The following is a 21,853-nucleotide window of genomic DNA, read 5'->3' as shown; positions in this document are numbered from 1 at the left end:
GCAGGAGGGCAGCTTTTGCTCGGCATCCAAGAAAGCAGCAAATCCAAGAGCACAGGAGGCAGGTGGAGGGAGAAAGCTCAATACTTCAAAGCTGCTGTGTGCAGGAAGAGGCTAAAATGTGAGAGATGGGTTTTAACAGGGTTCATCCATAGCAGCAATGGACGCCTGTGGCCCGGAGTGACTTTTAGGAAAGATTAAACTGTGCATACAGTGGCTCCTCTTGCAGCAGCTGAGCCGGGCTAGTCTGTCATCCAACTTCATGCACCAGGGTGTTATCTTTTTCTCAGGAAAGCCATGGAACTGGGTAGAATTTAAATTATACCCCAGAGAAGTTGGCTCGTTTCTCTGATGGAGGTTGTAATGAGGGAGTCAGGATTCCAGTTATAGCTCGGCCCAGCAGATGTAGCTGGTTTTGCAGATGATAAAAATACAGCCTTGTCTCAGGAATGCTGCAGAAGCGAAGCATGCGTGTGGGTTTTTTTTTTTTTCAGAGCAGTTCTTTAACTCTGGCTGTACTGTACAACAGTTGTTCCCATCGGGAAATCCATGTTTACAGTGTAAACAGCAATGAGACATGGGCTGGGTGCCATCCAAGCACGTAGCAGGACCTGCTCTGTTGAATGCCCGCACCTCAAACTGTGGAAAATGTTACTCCTCTCTTTTGGGATAGGAGTAGTTTTTCATTACCAGTGATGAATACTATTTTATTTTTACTCTGCTCTGTACGCTTTTCAAGGCCTGCTTGCAAGGAAGCAGGCAGCCACTGAAATATAGGAAGCTACACTATATATTCTCTGATTCTGAATTCAAGGCCTAGTGCATAGAATTAGCCATCCCCTCTACTAAAAGCAGTTTATTTCTGAAAGCAGGCAGAACGGACACTTCAAATATACTAAAATTCCAGCACAACTTGAGCTCCTGCTTGATCTCATCTGTATATCAGGGACCTCCTCAGGGTTCCTGCAACTCCGTTGCCTACAGAGACCTTCACCTAGGGGACAAACGCTGCCCTGCAAGGAGCATATCACTGCTGGGGTGAGGCTCAGCTGGGACTGACACAAACCCAACTATGTGGGCTTGGTGCCTTGCTGGTCCACAAGGCACTGCCAATGAAGGAATGCACCGCGGGCAGAGCAGCACTGCCATTCTGGCTTTACCTGGATGCTATGATGAGTCCATGTCCTCCTGTTTTGCAATAACCCTCTTGAAGCTGGCTATGTAATACTGCCTAGCACTGTATTCCCTCCTGTTTGCAGAAGTGGCTCGCAGCTGTAAGAAAAACGTTCTGTCTCTAATCTCTATTTACACAGAATGGTGATAAAGAAATTCCTCAACAATCACTTCATCTCTGTTTAGGCTGACACCATCATCTTTGCTCAGCCCAGCTCTAAAGCAGCAACACATGCAAACACACCACAGTGCTTTCTGGACTAGGGAAGGACCATCACATGAAAACAAGCTCTGTACCAAAGTCTTTTGCTGAGCGTGATGAGTGAGCAGCTCTGTGCACTACGAATGTCCCCTGAAACAGGCAGGGTGATGCCGAGAGGAAGGGCAGTCTCCCATCTTCTGGAAGCTGACGTGTTTGAAGCTCTTCCCCATTTTTCGCACATGTTTTGAAGCAAGAAGCCTGCTTTTGGGTGGGTTTCTGCTGTAAATTCTGCTGGTCATCTGCAGCAGCAAGGTGCTGCTAGCAGACGTGCTATCCCCACTGTGAGCTGGCCTACTCGTGTAAGTAAGCCCTGAGCAAGCTCTGTGTGAACTCGCCGCCTAGCCCTAAAGGACTGGAAAAACAGGAAACTCTTTCAAAAGTGTCTAAGGATTTGATGTTGACGTTTGAATTTCCCTTTCATATCACAGCAACATTTTTGTCCAGGCACTTTATCCCTGCATTGCAAAGCTGTCATTTATTTCTAGTCAGAGATTTTGTACTTTTGAAAATAAAGCCAAGGAGGACAGAAAATAAAAGTATTCCAAGACACTTTGGTGCATTAGGCAAGTGTTTATTATGGGAAGCAGGGCCTTTCCAACCCTTGGGGGAAAGCGTATCTTGTGTACAAATGATTTAGCAAAAAGACAAAGCTGTTCTGCCTACTGTGGTTTTTGGTGCTATACAGTTTGAGGAAAAACCAGAACATACTCATCAGTAGAAACAGGGTGATGACACAGTGACAATAACCTGGGAGCTGAAGGGGACCGAGGGCCATGCAGATTGCATGGCCTTCCAGCTTGGAAAGTGCCATCCTTGCTCAACGCAGGCCCCAAAGCAAGCAGATGGGCTGAGAAAACACAGCAGGGTTGTTGTGAGGACTCCTCTGGTGACAGTCTCGCCTGTGAAATGGGCTCCATTTGCCGGCAGCAGCAGATCTTTTGCGGCAGATCACAAGCACGGAGGCAGCCGGCACGGGAGCAGGCAGAAAGCGTCTTGTCCACTTCCCAGGAGCTGCTGGGAACCAGCTCCCTAGGCAGCAACTGGTGGTGATGGTTATTAAAAACGCACCATGGATGCTGCAGCTGGAGCTGGTCACATTTTCTTGCCAGCAAATTGTGTGTTGGGAAAAATTGTGGAAAAAAAATCCACCAAGAATCTGTGAATATAATCGCTTAGGTGAAACTCCGTCCCAGTTGTAACCCAACTCAGCAAATGTTAATGCCCTGTCCCTACATTCACATTCCCATCAGAGCCATTTTCCCCAGACAATGGCCTTCTTTGCCCTGGTAAACACAGAAAGTAGGCATTTCCTCAGAGGAAGTTAATTTGGATTTTTAGACAGAAAAAAATAGGAAGATTGGGAAACAAAATCTTTTCAGTAACCTGGGAAAGTATTATCGGACAAGACCTTTTCTGCTAAAGGGAAACACTTTCCCCAGGGCCATTGAGATGCTAAGGATCAACACATTACCTTAACATTATCTTTAGATGAAGAAAATTAGATGACCCTGTTTAATTTTACTAGTACACATACCATAGTCGTTGAAGTTCTGACTTTGTTTTAAAAGAGTGACTCATGCATTTAGCTTTTGGTTCATTTCTTAGCTTTGGAGCCATAATAAATCTCACTTTGGAGGTGCAGAATGATTAATTTCTCAACCACATTTTTGCTTTGAAGTGTCTATTGGCTGTTAATAAAATAAACCCTTTTACATTCTCTTCAAAGTCGCAAAACACAAACACACACGGATGCTTTGGGCCAAAGGAGGGAGCTGAAAATCTGTCTGGCAATGAGAATTTAGCTGAAATGAGGAGGGGGGCTCCTATCTCACCACCCTGGGGAAGAGTGCTGCGTTTGTTCAGCCAAAAATGTTGCGTGCAGAGGCAATGGGAAGGTCGGGCCTGGGTCTCCAGAGCTCCTGATTTAAAGGGTGGAGTCTGGGGGAATGAACATTACATTTTGTTAGAAAACCATAGTGTTTTTACAGCACAGATTTAATAAAGCTAATTTATGTCTGACTGAAAGTTAAATACCTTGCACTTAGCGTTTGCTTAGTGGCGTATACTGTAGGGTCTGTGTCTGACCCACAGCTGGTTTAACGCTGTGTCTAGAAGGACTCATGCCTCCAAGACATGGAGAAACATGGGGCAATCAGAGGAGCAAATTCGTGGTTGCTGTAGCTGGACAGCCACCCTCTGAAGCTACCAGCTCAGGCTGGCTGGGAATGAGATTCAGGCACTCAGGCGTTAGATTTTTTACAAAGGGCAGAGTAAGAACGGAATGCTGAACTCAGGCACTGATGCTCTGGGCCATTGCAGTTCTGCAAGCGTCCACTCATCCTTGGGGAAGGGTTTCTCCAGGAAAACAGGCGGTGCACAGCAACCTCCATCCCAGGTCAGCAGCTGCACTGCCGGCGTGGCACAGAAGGGGGAAGAAGGGGGCAAAAGGGGGAAAAAATCAAAGCAAGCTAGAATTAAGTCAGGGTTATTCCATCGAAAGCGTTCTCTCTGGAAGATGTAGTTGTAAAAAAAGTAAAAAATTCTTCCTTTTGATAAAATGCTTCCAGTTTGCATTAGGGAAAGCCACATTTAGCTGTTTTGTTTCAGTCACTTAACTCTAAACCAGAGTGTGCCACTGAACATGACATGTTTCAGTTTTAAATGAGCTACAACTGACAGTATTTGCCTATGATGCACCTGCCTTACAAGAGCCACCTTCCGGAGTTCAAGCCCCTTCTTAGGGGCAGGACACTTTGGAAGGTGACACGTCCTAAAAATATCCCACTGCTAAAATTGTGAGATGCAGTATAGGAACTGCTTGACTTTTGGAGTATGTTGGGAGAGGAGGTTTGGGGTGGGAAGCCAGCTCCTCACAGAGAAAGGGAAGGTGATGCTGTTGGACCACAGTTCCCATGACCGAGTACACAATGGGGTGGTAGGGGGGAGAGATTCAGGGTGCCACAAAGTGTTTCCATCTAAGGAGAACCCTTCTACTAAATACATGAAACAAAGGAATCCATCAGTATAAAAGCAGAAGGAACAAATCTGAGTTTTCCTTGTACAAAATTTTAGTGTTTGGAGTGAAAGTAAGTGCTGGAATGTCTCAGGATATCAGTATGAATTTTGCTAACCTGCAAGACCAGACTGCAGATGGAGTTCCTGCACCCACTTGCTCTGTTGCCTTCCATGGGACTGCCAACTGCCAGCACAAGTGAGAGCCATTCCTTGGTCTTTGTGTTCACCAAGGCCTCAGTTTGGGCAAACCCTGAATTCCCTATCAAAGCAGATCAGATTTACACTGGCATGAAGGACAACAACAGAAGACAGGCAAGCTCAACAAGCTGCTAATGCTATACAGCTTAGGCTACAGCTTTCTGCCTTTTTATTTCTGGAGCCTTGTAGGGGAAGGTTGGTTCGTACATGAGCTAGGCTGACTTTCACCAGCTCTCCTGCTGACAGCACCCTAAGGGTGTTTTGTCTCACCTGGTGTCTCAGCACAGACAAGAGCCTAACTAAACCTACAGGAGCTTTCCCATTTGCAGCAGTGGGAGCATGGACCAGAGCAGTGCCAGCAGCAGCCATGAACCACAGCAGATGCTGAGCACTGCTGCCACAATTAACCAAAGCACCTGCAAGAAGCAACTGTATATGATCCTCAGGCCCACCGTGCTGTATAGATCTGCCCTCTATGTCCTCTCTCTGCTCTCAACATGTCCATTTTCTCCAGCTGAAGGTCACCTGGGGGATGGGTCCTAACCTGGGTGATCCAAGAAGCTCCACAGCTGAGCTAACCAGAGACCCTCACCCAAAGCTTACACTCAGGCACTGGTGAACAGCTCTGAAATCACTTAACAGCGAACACTCTTCCATTAGCAACTGTATTTAGACACATCAGAGCAATAGCAAAAAGTGCACTGTGTGCTGCAGGACCAGCTCAGACCTACAGCTGGAGAGGCAGGAGAAATGATAGGGACGTTATTTATTAGGGACTGAGCCAAAAAACCCCATCCTCCAGGCCCAAGTGTTTCATTTGTTCCACTGCTAAAGAGAAGCCGCTGGTAATGACAGGATGAATGAGTTGACAAAATGCACACTATGGAACCGAAGGTCCTCATTATGGAGAAACCCAACTTCCCTGTCACAGAGTGAGGCCAGAATGAGCATTACCTGTGCTGCTGCAGGTCCAGCGTCCTTTCCACAAGCTGTCTCCACCCTGCTTCAGCCTCCTGCCTGCCTGGTATTCACACAAGTGAATGCCCCCCCTGCCTTTGCAGACCTTTGAGCTAAGTGAGGAAAAGGAGCGTGCAGGGAAGAGGCCATCAGTAGTGTGCAGCAGCTTCCCACAGCCATAAATCCAAGAAATTGTGAACATTTATTGATGCTTATTGGTTTTGTTTTTCATGGGTTTTTTTTGGTTTTGCTTGGTTTGTTTTTTTTTTTTTTTTGACAATAAGACCTGTGGCATTTTCAGTGTTGGAGACTTGGATTTGACTTTTCCGCTGTCAGTCCTGCCTAGATCAGTCTCAAACAGGTGCCTTTGCCCCTCTCTTTCCTCTGTTGTCATGTGTGATTTTACGAGTTTTAGTGGGTTACACTCGTTCTTTCTCCCCAGCTTGTGCTCAGGAACTGGGAGAGCAGCTGACCACCGGCGCAGCATTAACCTGAAAGCAGGCAAAGTTGTGCAATAGGGTAACTGAGCTGTAGCGTATTGCCAGCCAGTTAGCTGCCAGTACCATTCCCAAAATCATGTCCTAGCCTATCTGTATGGCTGGAGTCAACTCACAGCTGCCAGCATCTGGGCTATATCCCGCTCCACGTGCATCCTGCCAACAATTCAGAGGGCTGCAGCAGTATGGCAGGGCAGAAATTAAAAGGGACTTCAGCAAATCAAGTCTCCTTCGCACCTGGGCTGTCTCTGTCTTCCTCTGCTCCTGTGGCCAGCTCGTCAAAGCCTTGCCTTATGTAAGAAATATTGAAAGAATATTTCTACTAATTTTAATAATGCACAATAATACACAATAACAATATTGTAGTAACTCTATTGTATGATAAACGATATTGGAACAATGCGGGGTCATAACACTTGCACACCAGTTTCCATTAATTGTTACATGAAACACGCATGATTCGAGGAAGCATGTTGTTTGGAAATAGCAATTTTTCCACCGTAACCTACTAGTATTTTGTGTACACGTCATTTTAATCTGCTTGGCAAACACAGGTTGTGATTGATGTGGCTAAGAGACTTTATCCATTTAATCACTTGCTCTCTGTCTTTAGATCTGTGCTTTCTGTGATCTGCCTTCAGCTTGCCAAATATCTCTTTGGGCTTGTAACTCAACTCAGACCAGTGAAAGCACGCGAATAGGGACTACAGGGATCACAGTCTTTTCTGAAGGAAGGTCCAGCCCTGGCAGAAATAAACCAACCCACCACTCCCTGGCATGAGACCTTCCCACTGTCTTCAACCCCACCAAAGCCTATTCTCCCATCCCAAGGGTGAGGGTAGAAATCAAGATGGGGAGAGTGCGTGGAAAAGGAGCTGCCTAACTCTCTGAGGTGACGCTCTGGCCAGAACTTAACCCTGAGGAGATGCCAGCATCCACAGACAGTAGGTGTTGCGGACACCTCAGTATAGCACCATGAGGAGTATTGCTGTATTGTGCTTGCACAGAGAGGAATCTGAACCACAATGGTTGTACTCAGGCTGGGATTCGGCTTTGCCACCCTGCCAAAGTCTGGAGACCTCGGTCTGGTACAAATTTGTCCGTGGGAGCTGCCAGTCGCACCACCAGTGGGACTGGCTTAGTGGTGACCAAAGCTCCTTCCTTGTGCTGAGGCCATCAGATCTTTCTTGCCACTGCTGCATGGCCTGTTACAGCGCTCCATGCTCAACACAGGCATGTTTCACTCTACCCTGTCCTTTGCAATGGATTAACCCCTGATCTTTGCAGTGACCTAACTTGTAGTCTGATTGATGGCTTTACTTGTTTTCTTGCATTTTGCGCCACCAACACAGCAGTAAGGATCACCATACAAAAGAAACAGCTGCTAGAGAGGAGGAAAGAAACTCAGCAAGTATTTTATGGGCAGTTCCCATCCTTTGTTCCACAGTAGGTGTGATTTAGGGTAGCCAAAGATCTGGAAATGGCTGTTTCTCTCTCTTCCCCAGCTCACATTGCTTTAACAAGGCTGGGGACAAACTACAGACTTTTAAAGATTGATGTTTTGAAGAGGGCAAGAATGTCGTATCCATTCACTTGTTATGCTTCTTCAGGACCACAGTGTAATACATGAATCTCTGGCTCCAGCTAGAGGCCGTTCATGGCTAGGTTTCTAACCTGAAAGGAGCTCTCATAAGTATTGCTATGCTGTGTTAAGGTGCATGGTGCAATATACCAAATATACCAAAGAGAATGAGAAGAGCAGAGACCATGGAGACTTTCTTTCACATGCTGTCCATCCCAGACAGCAGGACTTTCCTCCTTATCTGTCAAGCAACATCTATCAAGATGTTCCCTTTCCTCTATCTATCTTATCAAGCCAATGAGCCTCATAACGTACGACAAAAATCTGAGGGGAGCTGCTCAGGAGCCGGCCTGGCCCTGAGGTAAGGAAATGCCAGGACAGCGGAGAGACCTGCCGGCAGCTCTTGCAGGAGACACTGATGGAGCCCGGGCCTTGCCAGAGCAACCACCATCACCCCCTCGTGCCTATAAAAAGTGGCCTGGGGAGCACCAGCGACCGGAGCATGGTGCACCAGACTGGGAGGCAGTTCATGCTGAAGGGGCGTAATCACCCGACCAGCTCAAGGGGTCTCTGCCATAATGGTGGGCACTTGCCTCAGAGGTAAAACCAGTGTTTCTACAGCAAAAGCCCTTGAGATGTCTGACGCTTCCACCCTGACAGAACGGGTAAGGAAGGAAACTTCAGTACAGATGGTAGATTGTAACAAGTGCCCAGGCCCTTCTCCTGGAGAAAAGCTAAGTTGGGTGTTTGGAGGTGAGAGGATCTGAAGATGGTAGCCTAGGGTCCCATCTGGGTTGCCAAACTGTTAAAGAAGTTTCTTTACCCTAGGTTTGCTGTAGCAGAATCTCAGGCATCGAATCTTGTAAAAATAATTTATTCAGATGATATAGTGGAAAAACAGCTCAGGCTGGGTGCATCTGGAGAGGGATCCTGAACAAAGAAATCTCTGGGCAATTACACCTTTACAATCTAAGTTCCTCTTCCCTCACGCAACGGTTTGATCCAATAGTAATTTTGGGGTCTGTGGGTCTTGTTCCTCATTGGATCCTTTCTCTGTGTCTAGATGGGCTGTTTCTTTTCTTATCTTGAGGATACAGCTTCTGCTGACAGATAGGGTTACCTTATTTTTCGCAGGATGCACTGGTCTTGGGGCCTCCTTCATGTAACTAAGTGTATGTTCAGCATAAATTCATTGCTTGTGGCCTAAGGCTTTAGCAAGTCTATCTATTAATGCTATACAATAGATTCCATTTGAGCTACTACAACAGTCCTCCTTTTTTTTTTTTTTTTTTATCAAGCATTCCTGCTTATTATGTCAGACAAAGTTCGTGAAATCTTTCAAAATGTGATCATTCTCCACAATTTTACATAGTGAAATATCCTACTTCATTCTTTGTTGACTTTCAGGAATCTGTCAGCTGGTTGGCTATCCACCACTTGTTTTACATGAGAATGGCGATTTTCTTTTTTTAAAACTTTAACAGCAAAAATAAGAACATAGAAAAACAATATATGGCCCTTTCCATTTACGTTCTAATTTTGATTTTTGTGAAAATACTTTAATCAAAACTTCATTTCCAGGCTGTATATCATGTACCTGTATTTGTGGTCGTGTGGGCTGATAACTACTGAGCATATTTCCTGTTATCCTCAATTTTTTTCCGTATATACAGAACATATTGGATCAACCATTCATCGAAGAGGCTGGTCCTAGCAGGGACAAAGGTCTCAGGTACAGCTAAGTGCCTGCCAAACACTATTTCTGCTGGTAACAACCCTAGAGGCTGGCAAGGGGTATTTCCAATATGCCATTGCACTGTTGCTAAAATTTCAGGCCGTTTCAAACCTACCTGATTACATGTTCAAAAAATTTATTTTGAAGAGTTCTATTTATTCTTTCTATCTGTCCTGAGGACTGAGGATGATATGGAATATGTAGCTGTCACCTTATTCCTAAATTTTTATAAAGGTTTTTTAGTATTCCTGCTGAAAAATCAGAATTCTTACTGAATTCTATGGTTTCATGTATTCTATATTTGGGAATGATTTCCCACAAAAGTGCTTTGACCACTCCTGCAGTATCAGCTTTTCTAGTGGGACCGGCTTCTACCCATCCTGAGATACGATCTGTGATTACCAGCAGGTGCTTAAGTCTGTTTATGGGAGGCATGTCAGTATAATCAGTTTGCAGTCTCTGGAATGGGAAGTATGCCCATGATCTTCCTTCAACCTCCTGTTTGGATTTTGCATCGAAAAACTTAAAACACATAGGAGAAGAGCTCACAATGCTTTTTACTGCCATATGTATTCCCGGGGGATTGCCCACATTTTTGCAATTTGGTTAACAATTGTTGCCATTCCTTCATGTTTGTTTGGTTTTGTTTCTATCATGAAACCACTTAGCCATAGTAATTAAATATTTTCTTGGTAAAATGGGTTCTCTACCCAATCGTACAAACTTCAGTTTAATTTTTTCACAGCCTCCCAACTTTCTCATCAAATCTGTTCTTCCTGAGTAACCTCTGTATATGTTTGGGCTGGATTATCAACATCTGGCCAGTCATCAGCAGAGGGAGTTGTTGTGGTGGTACACTCACATATAGGTTGTTTGGTAGCAGCTTTTGCTGCTCTATCTGCCAATTCATTATTCCTTTCAATTTTGCTGTATCTTTGGTATGAGCTGGACTGTGTACTACAGCAGTTTCCCTTGGAAGTTTAATAGCTTCCAATAGCGTTCGGGTTTCAGTCCCATTACAAATATTTTTTCACACTGAGGTAAGAACCCTTGTTCTCTCCACAGTATAACCATTGCATGGCACACTCCAGTAGTGTATTTAGAATCAGTTTACATTCCACTGATTATGTCCCCGCCAGGCTGCTCTTGCTAATGCGGTTGATTTAGCTCCTTGGGCACTTAGTGAAGGTCGTAGAGGTTCTATTTCAAGTATGTTTAAGTTTCTGACCACTGCATAGCCCACTTTCCATTCACGTAGTATGAAGATCTGTTGGTGAAAAGGGTTAGATCAGAGTTCTTTAGAGGCTGATCTTGCAGAACTTCCTGTAGGTGGCTGGAGTGAAACACTGCCTTAATGCAATTATGATGCAGCTCACCATCAGAGGAAACAGGCATTAAAGTTACTGGATTCAAAACATTATGTTTTTTAAAAATAATATTATCTGCATTTAAAATCATTAATTTGTAACTATGTGCTCTTTATGGGGACAATGCTTGCGTAGCATGTTGTTTAAGAATCAGCTTTACTACATGTGGTACATCTATGGTTGTTGGATGGTCCAGGACTAATGGTCTGCTTTTTTACTATGATGGTTGCAGTTGCTGTTATTGCTTGAACACAGGAATTATCCCCTGACGCTACAGGATCCAGTCAAGTTGAGTAATCAGCCACAGGGCAGTAGTGGGGACCTAGCTTTTGAGTAAGTACTCTGCTGGCTACTCATTTATACTCATGCATAGATAGTTTAAAGGGCTTGGAGTAATCCAGCAATCCCAATGCCAGAGCAGAAGCTAAAGCTTTTTTTATAGCTTGGAAAGCCTTTTCTCTCTCTGGATCTCAACTCATAGGCTCTGCTTCCTCTGCCTTGGTAGATTTGTCCATGGCTTGCTTAATTCCCCTAGGCCTGATATCCAGGATCCGCAGTGAATTTGTTTATTACCAGTTGAAATACTTAGACTGGTAATAAAGAAATCACTTCAAAGATTTTGAAGTGATTTGTTACAAGTCGAGGTATTTCTACAATAGCAATATCCTGGAGCCATACTGGGTTTATTAATCTTTGTCTTTTTTTCATATAAATACTAAATATTTTACTTCTTGCTGACACAGATGAAAATTAGGAAGAGACATGCAGTGACATTTTTCTCCTAAAATTCATATGTCTTACTACTACTCACGTATACAAGAGCTGATCTGCGCAATAGTTTTATGTCTTTCAAAACCATATCTAGGTGACCCTGCAAACAATTGTGAGGCATTCTCTGGTACATCAAGAAAGCCTGTTGCAATTTTCCCCAGTAGTACATTCCTGTCTTATAGAATCTCAGTATCATTCAGGTTGAAAAAGACCTTTGAGATCATCGAGTCCAACCAACAACCCTACTGTAAAAAGTACACTCCTAAACCATAACTCCAAGCACCACATCTGTACTTCAATTCAATTTACTCTCATCTCCTTGCAAACTTTAATCACATTTATCAGATTTCTAACCATTATTCGGCAATGATATCTACCTGATGGATGATTGTCATGTCAGTTCGAATCAACCTGAAGCCAGGCAGTCTAATTTCCCACTGCCTGCTAATTCCATGTGCTGTTCAATTATCTTCCCTTTCTGTCTGGATGGGATAACTCTGTCAACAATACTGGAGCTGAGAGAGGAACATTTCACCCTCACCCACCCCACTGCTGCTGGCTGCATTGCAAGAGAATTAAACATAACATTAGAAACCACAGGCAGAAGCAACAAGTGATAGAGTTGGGAGGGATTCCATGGGAAGCTTCCATGGAGGATAAAGGAGTTGGTGAGTGCTGGGAGTTGTTCAAGAACAGTCTCCTGGAAGCACAAAAACGGCTCATCCCCTTAAAAGGCAAGGGAAGTAGGTGGAGCAAGAGACCCCCTTGGCTTAACGGCGAGCTTCTGAGTCTGCTCAAAACCAACAGAGAAGCGTATCAGAGGTGGAAAAGTGGACAGATACCTGTTGAGAACTACAAGGGCACTGCCAGCATGTGCAGATGTGCAGTTAGAAAAGCAAAAGCTCATCTAGAGTTGCAATTGGCCAGAGATGTCAAAAACGGCAAGAAAGGGTTCTTCAGGTATGTAAACAACAAGCAGAAACAGAAGGAAAATATTGGTCCACTGTTAAACGGGAGAGGTGAATTTGTCACCAACGATGCTGAAAAGACAGTTCTCAACACTCTTCACCTCCGTCTTTGCCAGTACTGCTGGGCCCCAGGCCTTGGGAACAAAAATCCGGCTGGATGCAAATGCGGACCCACGGCCCTCGTGTTCCAGGAGCTTGACCCCCACAAATCGATGGGCCCAGGCATTATCCACCCGAGGATGTTAAGGGAGCTGGCTGATATCATTGTGAGTCTGGTCTCTGTAATCTTTGAGGAGTCATGGAGATCGGGCAACGTCCGTCCCAGACGACTGGAAGAAGGCTGATGTCAGCCCCATCTACACGGAGGGCTTAAAGGAGGATCCAGAAAATTACAGGCCCATCAGTGTTACTTCAATCCCTGGGAAAGTTATGGAATGAATCCTCCTTGGGCCTATCACAAGTCAAATGGAGCACGTGATTGGGAAAAGCCAGCACAGGCTCACCAGTTAAAAATCATGCTTGACAAAGCTGATGACCTTCTGTGACAAAGTAACCTACTCGGTTAATGTGGGGCAAGTGGTGGACGTTGTCCCCCTGGATTTCTCCAAGGCTTTCGATAGGGCCCCCCACAGCTTCCTCCTAGAGAAACCAATGCATTACGGTCCAGACAAGTGGTTGCTGAGGCTTGAGAAAAGAAGGCTTAGGGGAGACCTTATCACCATGTTGCAGTCTTTAAAAGGTGACTACAAAGACAGGGAGTCATATGGAAAAGATGAGACACCAGAGGAAAATTTTTCACAATGAGAACAATCAGCCTTGGAATAATCTCCAGAGGGAAGTGGTGGATTCCCCAGTATTGGACACTTTCAAGATTCAGCTGGACAGGGCGCTGGGCCATCTTGTCTAGATCATGCCTTTGCCAAGAAAGGTTGGACCAGATGATCCTTGAGGTCCCTTCCAACCTGATATTCTGTGATTCCGTCAGCCCTGCCTGATGCTGTGGAACAAGATCTGTGTTTGACTGAGCTATTGCCCTGGTGGTTAAGCGCAAAGATTGACTGCTACATTAAAGGCGAAGCCCTGCGAGTGCAGTGCCTGCCTTCCCCAGCTGGGCAGCAATCAAGTGGGTCTTGATTCCTGGGCAAGACTTGTGGTGTTCCCCAAGCCTTGCTGCACACAGCGAGCAGGGTGCTTCAGCCAAAGATCAGCATCATTAAGAAGGGCTGATGGCCAGCCGGTTCAGCCCCATTTCTCTCCTCTGGGGGGCAAAGCAGTGGCCGGGCAAGGGGATGTGCTGAGGGCTGCTGGCACACAAGGTCACACTGTGGGGAGTGGTAGCAATACAAGGGGATGTGCCAGTGTCGTGGTTTGAGCCTACCCAGCTGGCTCCAAAAGCACCACACAGCCGCTCGCTCACCCCTGCCCCATCCCCTGAGGGATGGGGAGGAAAAAATGCAACCAAAAGGGCTGGAGGGTCAAGACAAAGGACAGGGAGGGCTCACTCACCAATTATGGTCATGGGCAAAAAACAGACTCAACTTGGGGATGACGACACACATTCACTACAAAACAACCACCACCATCAAGGAGAATGAGAGATACAACCATATATCTTCAACACAACACACCTTCCCCCGCTGCCCCTCCGGTCTTCCTGGGCTCAGCTCCGCTAACAGCGCAGGGGGGCAGGCAATGGGGGTGACAGTCAGTCCAGCACAAGAATTCCCTGCTGCTCCTTCATCCTCAGGTCCTCGTAGTGGTCCCCTGCCCCACCGCGGTGTCCCTCTCACTGCAGACAGCCCTCCTGCATCTGCTCCAACACGAGCCCTTCCCGTGGGGCCGCAGCTCCCCACCAACCACCCCAGCGGGGGTCCCCCCTGCGAGCATTAGTCCTCCCAGTGCCAGGCTGCTCCAGCGCAGACGAAGTCACGGCCTGCTTCGGGCGGGTCCCTGCTCGTCTGGCCTGGGGCCCTCCGCAGGCTGCAGGCCAACCTCTGGGCCACCGCTGATCTCCATGGGCTGCAGGCACTCAGCCCATCACCCCACCACAGGCCGCAGGGGAATCCCTGCACTGGCACACCACCCCCTCTACGTCCTCACTGACCTGGCTGTCTGCAGGGTTGTCTGTTTCCCATTTTCCTTCTCTCACAAAAGCAAACAGAACAAGGAGACACAATCAACGGATTCTTTTCCTCATAAAGAGATGTTCACAGGTCCGAAACTAGAGACCAGGGACCTTCTTGAAGCCTCTTCAAGGAGCTACATCCGTAGCCCTCTCCACACTACAAAAACTGCACTTGGACGCTCAGCCTGCGTATGGCCTGGTCCCTCCTCCTCCGGTCTGGGGCCCTCCACAGTCTGGAGGCCAACCTCCGGGCCGCCGCTGCTAACCATGGGATGCAGGGACTCCTTGGCCATCAGCAGAGCCCAAAGAGCAGGACCAGCACTCCAGTGATCGCCCACAACTGCCATTGCTGCAAGGCTGCCAAGAGCCGGGCTGTCCAGGCCGTGCCACTCTGCTCCTGGATCCTCCGCTCCTGCCTCCACTTGTGCATGTCCCATAACAGCCGAGTCATCTCCTGGCTCAGCAGGTCCATACGCTGCTGCATGCGCTGCTGGGTGGTCTCATCCAGCTCATCGCTGACCATCAGCAGCTGCTGGATGAGTAGCACAAGCAGAGTGAGGAAGTTTCTGTCAGCCATGTCCTGCAGGAGGAGGGAGAGAAGGGGTTCAGTGGGGCTGGGAGAGGGGGAGGGTGGTGCTGATGGGGAGAGAGGGAACAGGAGCCAGAGGGGGAGCTGGGGGCAGGTAGGAGAGGGGGCGAGGCAGCTGGGAGGCATGTTCTTCACAGAGGCGCTCTTGATCTGGCCTTGCCCAGAGGCGGGTCTGAAATTGGAGCCTGGGGACCTTCTTGAAGCCTCTTCAGGTGATACATCCATAGCCTCCTCCCCACTACCAAAACCATGGTCGGAGTCACGGCCTGCTTCGGGCCCGGTCCCTGCTCCTCCGGCCTGGGGCCCTCCGCAGGCTGCAGGCCAACCTCTGGGCCGCCGCTGATCTCCATGGGCTGCAGGGACTCAGCCGCCACCACACCACAGGCCGCAGGGGAATCCCTGCAACCGGCACACTACCCCCTTTCCTTCCTCATTGACCTGGCTGTCTGCAGGGTTATCTGTCTCCCATCTCCCTTCCCTCACCAATGCAAACAGAACAAAGAGATGCAATCAATGGCTTCTTTCACTTGTAAAGCCTTCTTCACAGGTCCAAAATTGGAGCCAGGGGACGTTCTGGAAGCCTCTTCAAGGACCTACATCTGTAGCCCCCTCCTCACTACCAAAACCACGGCAAAACTCTGCCAGACACCAAAACACCACAGCCAGTGAGCCTGTTGAGCAGAAACTCACCCTTATGAGATGTTAACACAGCTAGAAGCCAGCCCAGCTGGGATACGCATAGGAAGCCCAGAGACCAGATTGTTCATCCACCAGCTCCTCGACTGTCATAAACAAAAGAGAGGATCTTGGCCTAAGTTGTGCCCATGTCCAGTGCAACACTGGCTTTTTATTCTTGCTGCTCCTTCTTAACCCCTTTGTTGCCAGAGCTGCCCCTCTTGTTGCTGCTGGCTGCTTGATGGCTCCTTTTCCTGAGCCACCAGCAGAGCCCAAAGAGCAGGACCAGCACTCCAGCAATCGCCCACAACTGCCATTGCTGCAAGGCTGCCAACAGCAGGGCTGTCCAGGCTGTTCCAGTCTGCTCCTGGATCCTCCGCATCTGCCTCCACTGCTCCAGCTCCTGCAGCAGCCGAGTCATCTCCTGGCTCAGCAGGTCCATACGCTGCTGCATGCGCTGCTGGGTGGTCTCATCCAGCTCATCGCTGACCATCAGCAGCTGCTGGATGAGTAGCACAAGCTGGGTGAGGAAGTTTCTGTCAGCCATGTCCTGCAGGAGGAGGGAGAGAAGGGGTTCAGTGGGGCTGGGAGAGGGGGTGGGAGGGAGGTGGTGATGGGGAGAGAGGGGACGGGAGCCAGAGGGGGAGCTGGGGGCAGGTAGGAGAGGGGGCGAGGCAGTTGGGAGACATCAAGACCAGTACGTGTTCAAGAGGTGTGCTGAGCCTCAGCAGTAGCGGCTCCGTGCCCTGCCCAAGACACTCCTTGCCAGTGTCTGGGCCCTCGATGCAGGGTGAGAAGCACCCCCTGGGGCCGCGTATCTGCCTCAGCCCTTGTTCAGCCCGGCCTCCTCCCGCCTGTGCAGTCTCCGCTCTTCCAAGCGCTACTGGGGCAGCGCTGCCTGCTGGCGGCTTTATAGCTGCCCCCATTGTGACGTCACCTCTGATGTCACAGGCACCGGAGCGCATCACAGGCACACCCAGCGGCCAGCCCCAGCCTTCGGCCCCACCCCGGTTCAGTGACTCACAGCTGCCGCTGGCAGCCGTAGCCCCGACACCTGCAACGTGCAGGGGCACCCGGCAGGACAGGGCTCCCAGGGTCTCCCTTTACAAAGCAGACAGAAGCTCCCCCCAACCCTTCCCAAACATGAAATCGGGTGACGTGAGGCGTGGATGCTTGGCTCCTTGAGATCCCACCCCGTGAGATGGAATCGGCTCCCTTGGCGCTGGCCTCTGTGCGTTTGCGAGGGCGGATGGGCTCTCGGTGCCTTCATAACACCAATGGGTGAGTGGTGTTGGGATGGCGCCTGTCCGTGGCAGGATCTCTCTTCCTGCTGTGCCACCGTGAGAGGACATTGCTTCCAAATAGACGCTTCCCAAGGGTGATGAGGGCGTGTGGGTGGAGATTTCCCCAGGGGCAACTCCCACTGCCGATAGAGCACCATCTTCTCCAGGTCTAGCATGACCACTTCTGGGGTCGCAGCTCCCTGGGGAGTGCCTGCGACAGGCAGATTCTCCCCCCCCGGATGCCAGGGAACACTCGGGGACACATCAGCGGTGCCTCTCACTTGGTCCCTGCTCAGCCAGAGTTGCCAGGGAGTTTCTTGGCCCATGTGAAATGGCCACCATGGTGGTGGGAGTGTGAAGGGAAAGCAGTGTGCAAATCATCCCCGTGGTCTTCAGCGGCTGCTGCGACAGCTGACGAGACCGTTGAGAGGAGGACGCTGCCGCTCCTGGCAGAGGGCTGCTGCGCAGGGTTTTCCCTTTCCTTTCCTCGTCTCGTATTCTCGCCATTTTTCCCCTGCGGTGGGAGGTCAGGTGAATGATCTTGACGAAGGGATAGAATGCACCCTTCGTAAGTTTGCAGAAGACCCCAAGTGAGGTGGGAGTGTTGATCTGCTTGAGGGTAGGGAGGCTGTAGAGCAGAGGGACTTGGACAGGCTGCATCAATGGGCCGAGGCCAACTGTATGAGCTTCAAGAAGGCAAAGTGCCGGGTCCTGCCCTTGGGCCACAACAACCCCCTGCCACTGCGCAGGCTTGGGGAAGAGTGGCTGGGAAGCTGCCCGGCAGAGAAGGACCTGGGGGTACTGATTGACAAGCGGCTGAATCTGAGTCAGCGGTGTGGCCAGGTGGCCAAAAAAGCCAACGGCACCCTGGCTTGTATTAGGAATAGGCTGGCCAGCAGGAGTAGGGAGGTGATCGCCCCCCTCTGCTCGGCATTGGTGAGGCCACCGCTGGTGTAGCGTGTTCAGTTGTGGGCACCTCAGTACAAGAAGGACGTTGAGGTGCTGGGGAGAGTGCAGAGAAGGGCAGCGAAGCTGGGGAAAGGCCTAGAGAATAAGTCTTGTGAAGAGCGGCTGAGGGAACAGGGGCTCTTTAGGGAAGAGGAGGCTGCGGGGAGACCTTCTTGCTCTCTAGAACTACCTGAGAGGACATTGTAGAGAGGGAGGTGCTAGCCTCTTCTCACGGGTAATTAATGATAGCACAAGAAGGAACGGCCTCAAGCCGCACCGGGGTAGGTTTAGGCTGGACATTAGGAAAAATATTTTCACTGAAAGGGTGCTCAGACGTCGGACTAGGCTGCCCAAGGGAGGTGGTGGAGTCACCATCCCTTCATGGGTTTAAAGGTCACTTAGGTGTGGTGCTTGGAGGTATGGTTTAGGAGGGTACTTGGTAGAGTAGGGTTGATGGTTGAACGACTTGATGATCTCCAAGGTCTTTTCCCACCTGAACGGTTCTGGGATTGTATGATACAGGAATGTACAACCGGGTAAAATTGCAACAGCCTTTGTTGGTGTGCCAGGGAATGACCTCCAAGCACCACATCTGTACTTCAATTCAATTTACTCTCATCTCCTTGCAAACTTTAATCACATTTATCAGATTTCTAACCGTTGTTCGGCAATGATATCTACCTGATGGATGATTGTCATGTCAGTTCGAATCAACCTGAAGCCAGGCAGTCTAATTTCCCACTGCCTGTTAATTCCATGTGCTGTTCAATTATCTTCCCTTTCTCTCTGGATGGGACAACTCTCTCAACAATACTGGAGGTGAGAGAGGAATATTTCACCCCCCCCACCCACCCCACTGCTGCTGGCTGCATTGCAAGAGAATTAAACATAACATTAGAAACCACAGGCAGAAGCAACAAGTGATAGAGTTGGGAGGGATTCCATGGGAAGCTTCCATGGAGGATAGGAATAGGCTGGCCAGTGCTGGTGAGTGCTGGGAGTTGTTCAAGAACAGTCTCCTGGAAGCACAAAAACGGTTCATCCCCTTAAAAGGCAAGGGAAGTAGGTGGAGCAAGAGACCCCCTTGGCTTAACGGCGAGCTTCTGAGTCTGCTCAAAACCAACAGAGAAGCGTATCAGAGGTGGAAAAGTGGACAGATACCTGTTGAGAACTACAAGGGCACTGCCAGCGTGTGCAGATGTGCAGTTAGAAAAGCAAAAGCTCATCTAGAGTTGCAATTGGCCAGAGATGTCAAAAACGGCAAGAAAGGGTTCTTCAGGTATGTAAACAACAAGCAGAAACAGAAGGAAAATATTGGTCCACTGTTAAACGGGAGAGGTGAATTTGTCACCAACGATGCTGAAAAGACAGTTCTCAACACTCTTCACCTCCGTCTTTGCCAGTACTGCTGGGCCCCAGGCCTTGGGAACAAAAATCCGGCTGGATGCAAATGCGGACCCACGGCCCTCGTGTTCCAGGAGCTTGACCCCCTGTCTTGGTTTGAAAAGACAGGTGTCTGTGGAGGAAGGCAGGAGCCTCCCTTGAAATGGAGAGTGCAACCCCCTTCCCTCCCAACTATTATAATTTTGAAATTAACGGGCCTTCAGGCAAAGATATGGGGAATAGGAATAACAGTTCTTTACTAATATATATATGTATATAACACAAGGCAGGGAAAAACAAACAACCCACTGGTTTACACTGACAAGAGTCAGGAATACAACCTGACACCCTGTTAGGGTGGCAGTAGCAGTCCGATAAGATGCTGGCTGCAGTCCTCCTGAAGTGATGGGTGTAGTGCTGTGGAAGCAGCAATCAGGTAAAAGAGTCTGGTCTTCCTCCGAAGGTCCAGTGTTCGGCAGGTAGCTCTTGTCCTCTGGAACTCCAGTGGGGGAAAAACTCCTCTGGGAATCCAGTGGAAGAAAGGCGGCTAGGGTGTTCAAAATCTCCGTTTTTATTTGGCATGGACTGCTTGGCTCCTTCCCCGCCCTCCCCTCCCCGGGCGGAGCATCTCACAATGGGATGGGGAGTCGTGAGGCAGTTCCTTGATGGGCCATTAACAGGAGATAGCCCAGGAGCGAGTTACCTATGGGTCAGGCGATAAGGCATTGTTGTGCCCGTTAACAGGAGATAGTCCAGAGGGGGGGGGGGAGGCAGGGAGCACCGCCCCACCTGGTCTCAACAGCTCCTGAAGATGGTAATAGAATATATTTTTTTCTTTTGGCACATTTTACACTGTAACCCAGGACACCCCCACAAATTGATGGGCCCAGGCATTATCCACCCGAGGATGTTAAGGGAGCTGGCTGATATCATTGTGAGTCTGGTCTCTGTAACCTTTGAGGAGTCATGGAGATCGGGCGACGTCCGTCCCAGACGACTGGAAGAAGGCTGATGTCAGCCCCATCTACACGGAGGGCTTAAAGGAGGATCCAGAAAATTACAGGCCCATCAGTGTTACTTCAATCCCTGGGAAAGTTATGGAATGAATCCTCCTTGGGCCTATCACAAGTCAAATGGAGCACGTGATTGGGAAAAGCCAGCACAGGCTCACCAGTTAAAAATCATGCTTGACAAAGCTGATGACCTTCTGTGACAAAGTAACCTACTCGGTTAATGTGGGGCAAGTGGTGGACGTTGTCCCCCTGGATTTCTCCAAGGCTTTCGATAGGGCCCCCCACAGCTTCCTCCTAGAGAAACCAATGCATTACGGTCCAGACAAGTGGTTGCTGAGGCTTGAGAAAAGAAGGCTTAGGGGAGACCTTATCACCATGTTGCAGTCTTTAAAAGGTGACTACAAAGACAGGGAGTCATATGGAAAAGATGAGACACCAGAGGAAAATTTTTCACAATGAGAACGACAAGCCTTGGAATAATCTCCCCAGGGAAGTGGTGGATTCCCCAGTATTGGACACTTTCAAGATTCAGCTGGACAGGGTGCTGGGCCATCTTGTCTAGATCATGCCTTTGCCAAGAAAGGTTGGACCAGATGATCCTTGAGGTCCCTTCCAACCTGGTATTCTGTGATTCCGTCAGCCCTGCCTGATGCTGTGGAACAAGATCTGTGTTTGACTGAGCTATTGCCCTGGTGGTTAAGCGCAAAGATTGACTGCTACATTAAAGGCGAAGCCCTGCGAGTGCAGTGCCTGCCTTCCCCAGCTGGGCAGCAATTAGTGGGTCTTGATTCCTGGGCAAGACTTGTGGTGTTCCCCAAGCCTTGCTGCACACAGCGAGCAGGGTGCTTCAGCCAAAGATCAGCATCATTAAGAAGGGCTGATGGCCAGCCGGTTCAGCCCCATTTCTCTCCTCTGGGGGGCAAAGCAGTGGCCGGGCAAGGGGATGTGCTGAGGGCTGCTGGCACACAAGGTCACACTGTGGGGAGTGGTAGCAATACAAGGGGATGTGCCAGTGTCGTGGTTTGAGCCTACCCAACTGGCTCCAAAAGCACCACACAGCTGCTCGCTCACCCCTGCCCCATCCCCTGAGGGATGGGGAGGAAAAAATGCAACCAAAAGGGCTGGAGGGTCAAGACAAAGGACAGGGAGGGCTCACTCACCAATTATGGTCATGGGCAAAAAACAGACTCAACTTGGGGATGACGACACACATTCACTACAAAACAACCACCACCATCAAGGAGAATGAGAGATACAACCATATATCTTCAACACAACACACCTTCCCCCGCTGCCCCTCCGGTCTTCCTGGGCT

Source organism: Leptosomus discolor, chromosome 3, assembly GCF_034619465.1.
Source record: "Leptosomus discolor isolate bLepDis1 chromosome 3, bLepDis1.hap2, whole genome shotgun sequence".
NCBI classification, from domain to species: domain Eukaryota; kingdom Metazoa; phylum Chordata; class Aves; order Leptosomiformes; family Leptosomidae; genus Leptosomus; species Leptosomus discolor.
The sequence above is the reverse complement of the archived record's forward strand: the minus strand, read 5'-3'. Positions refer to the sequence as shown.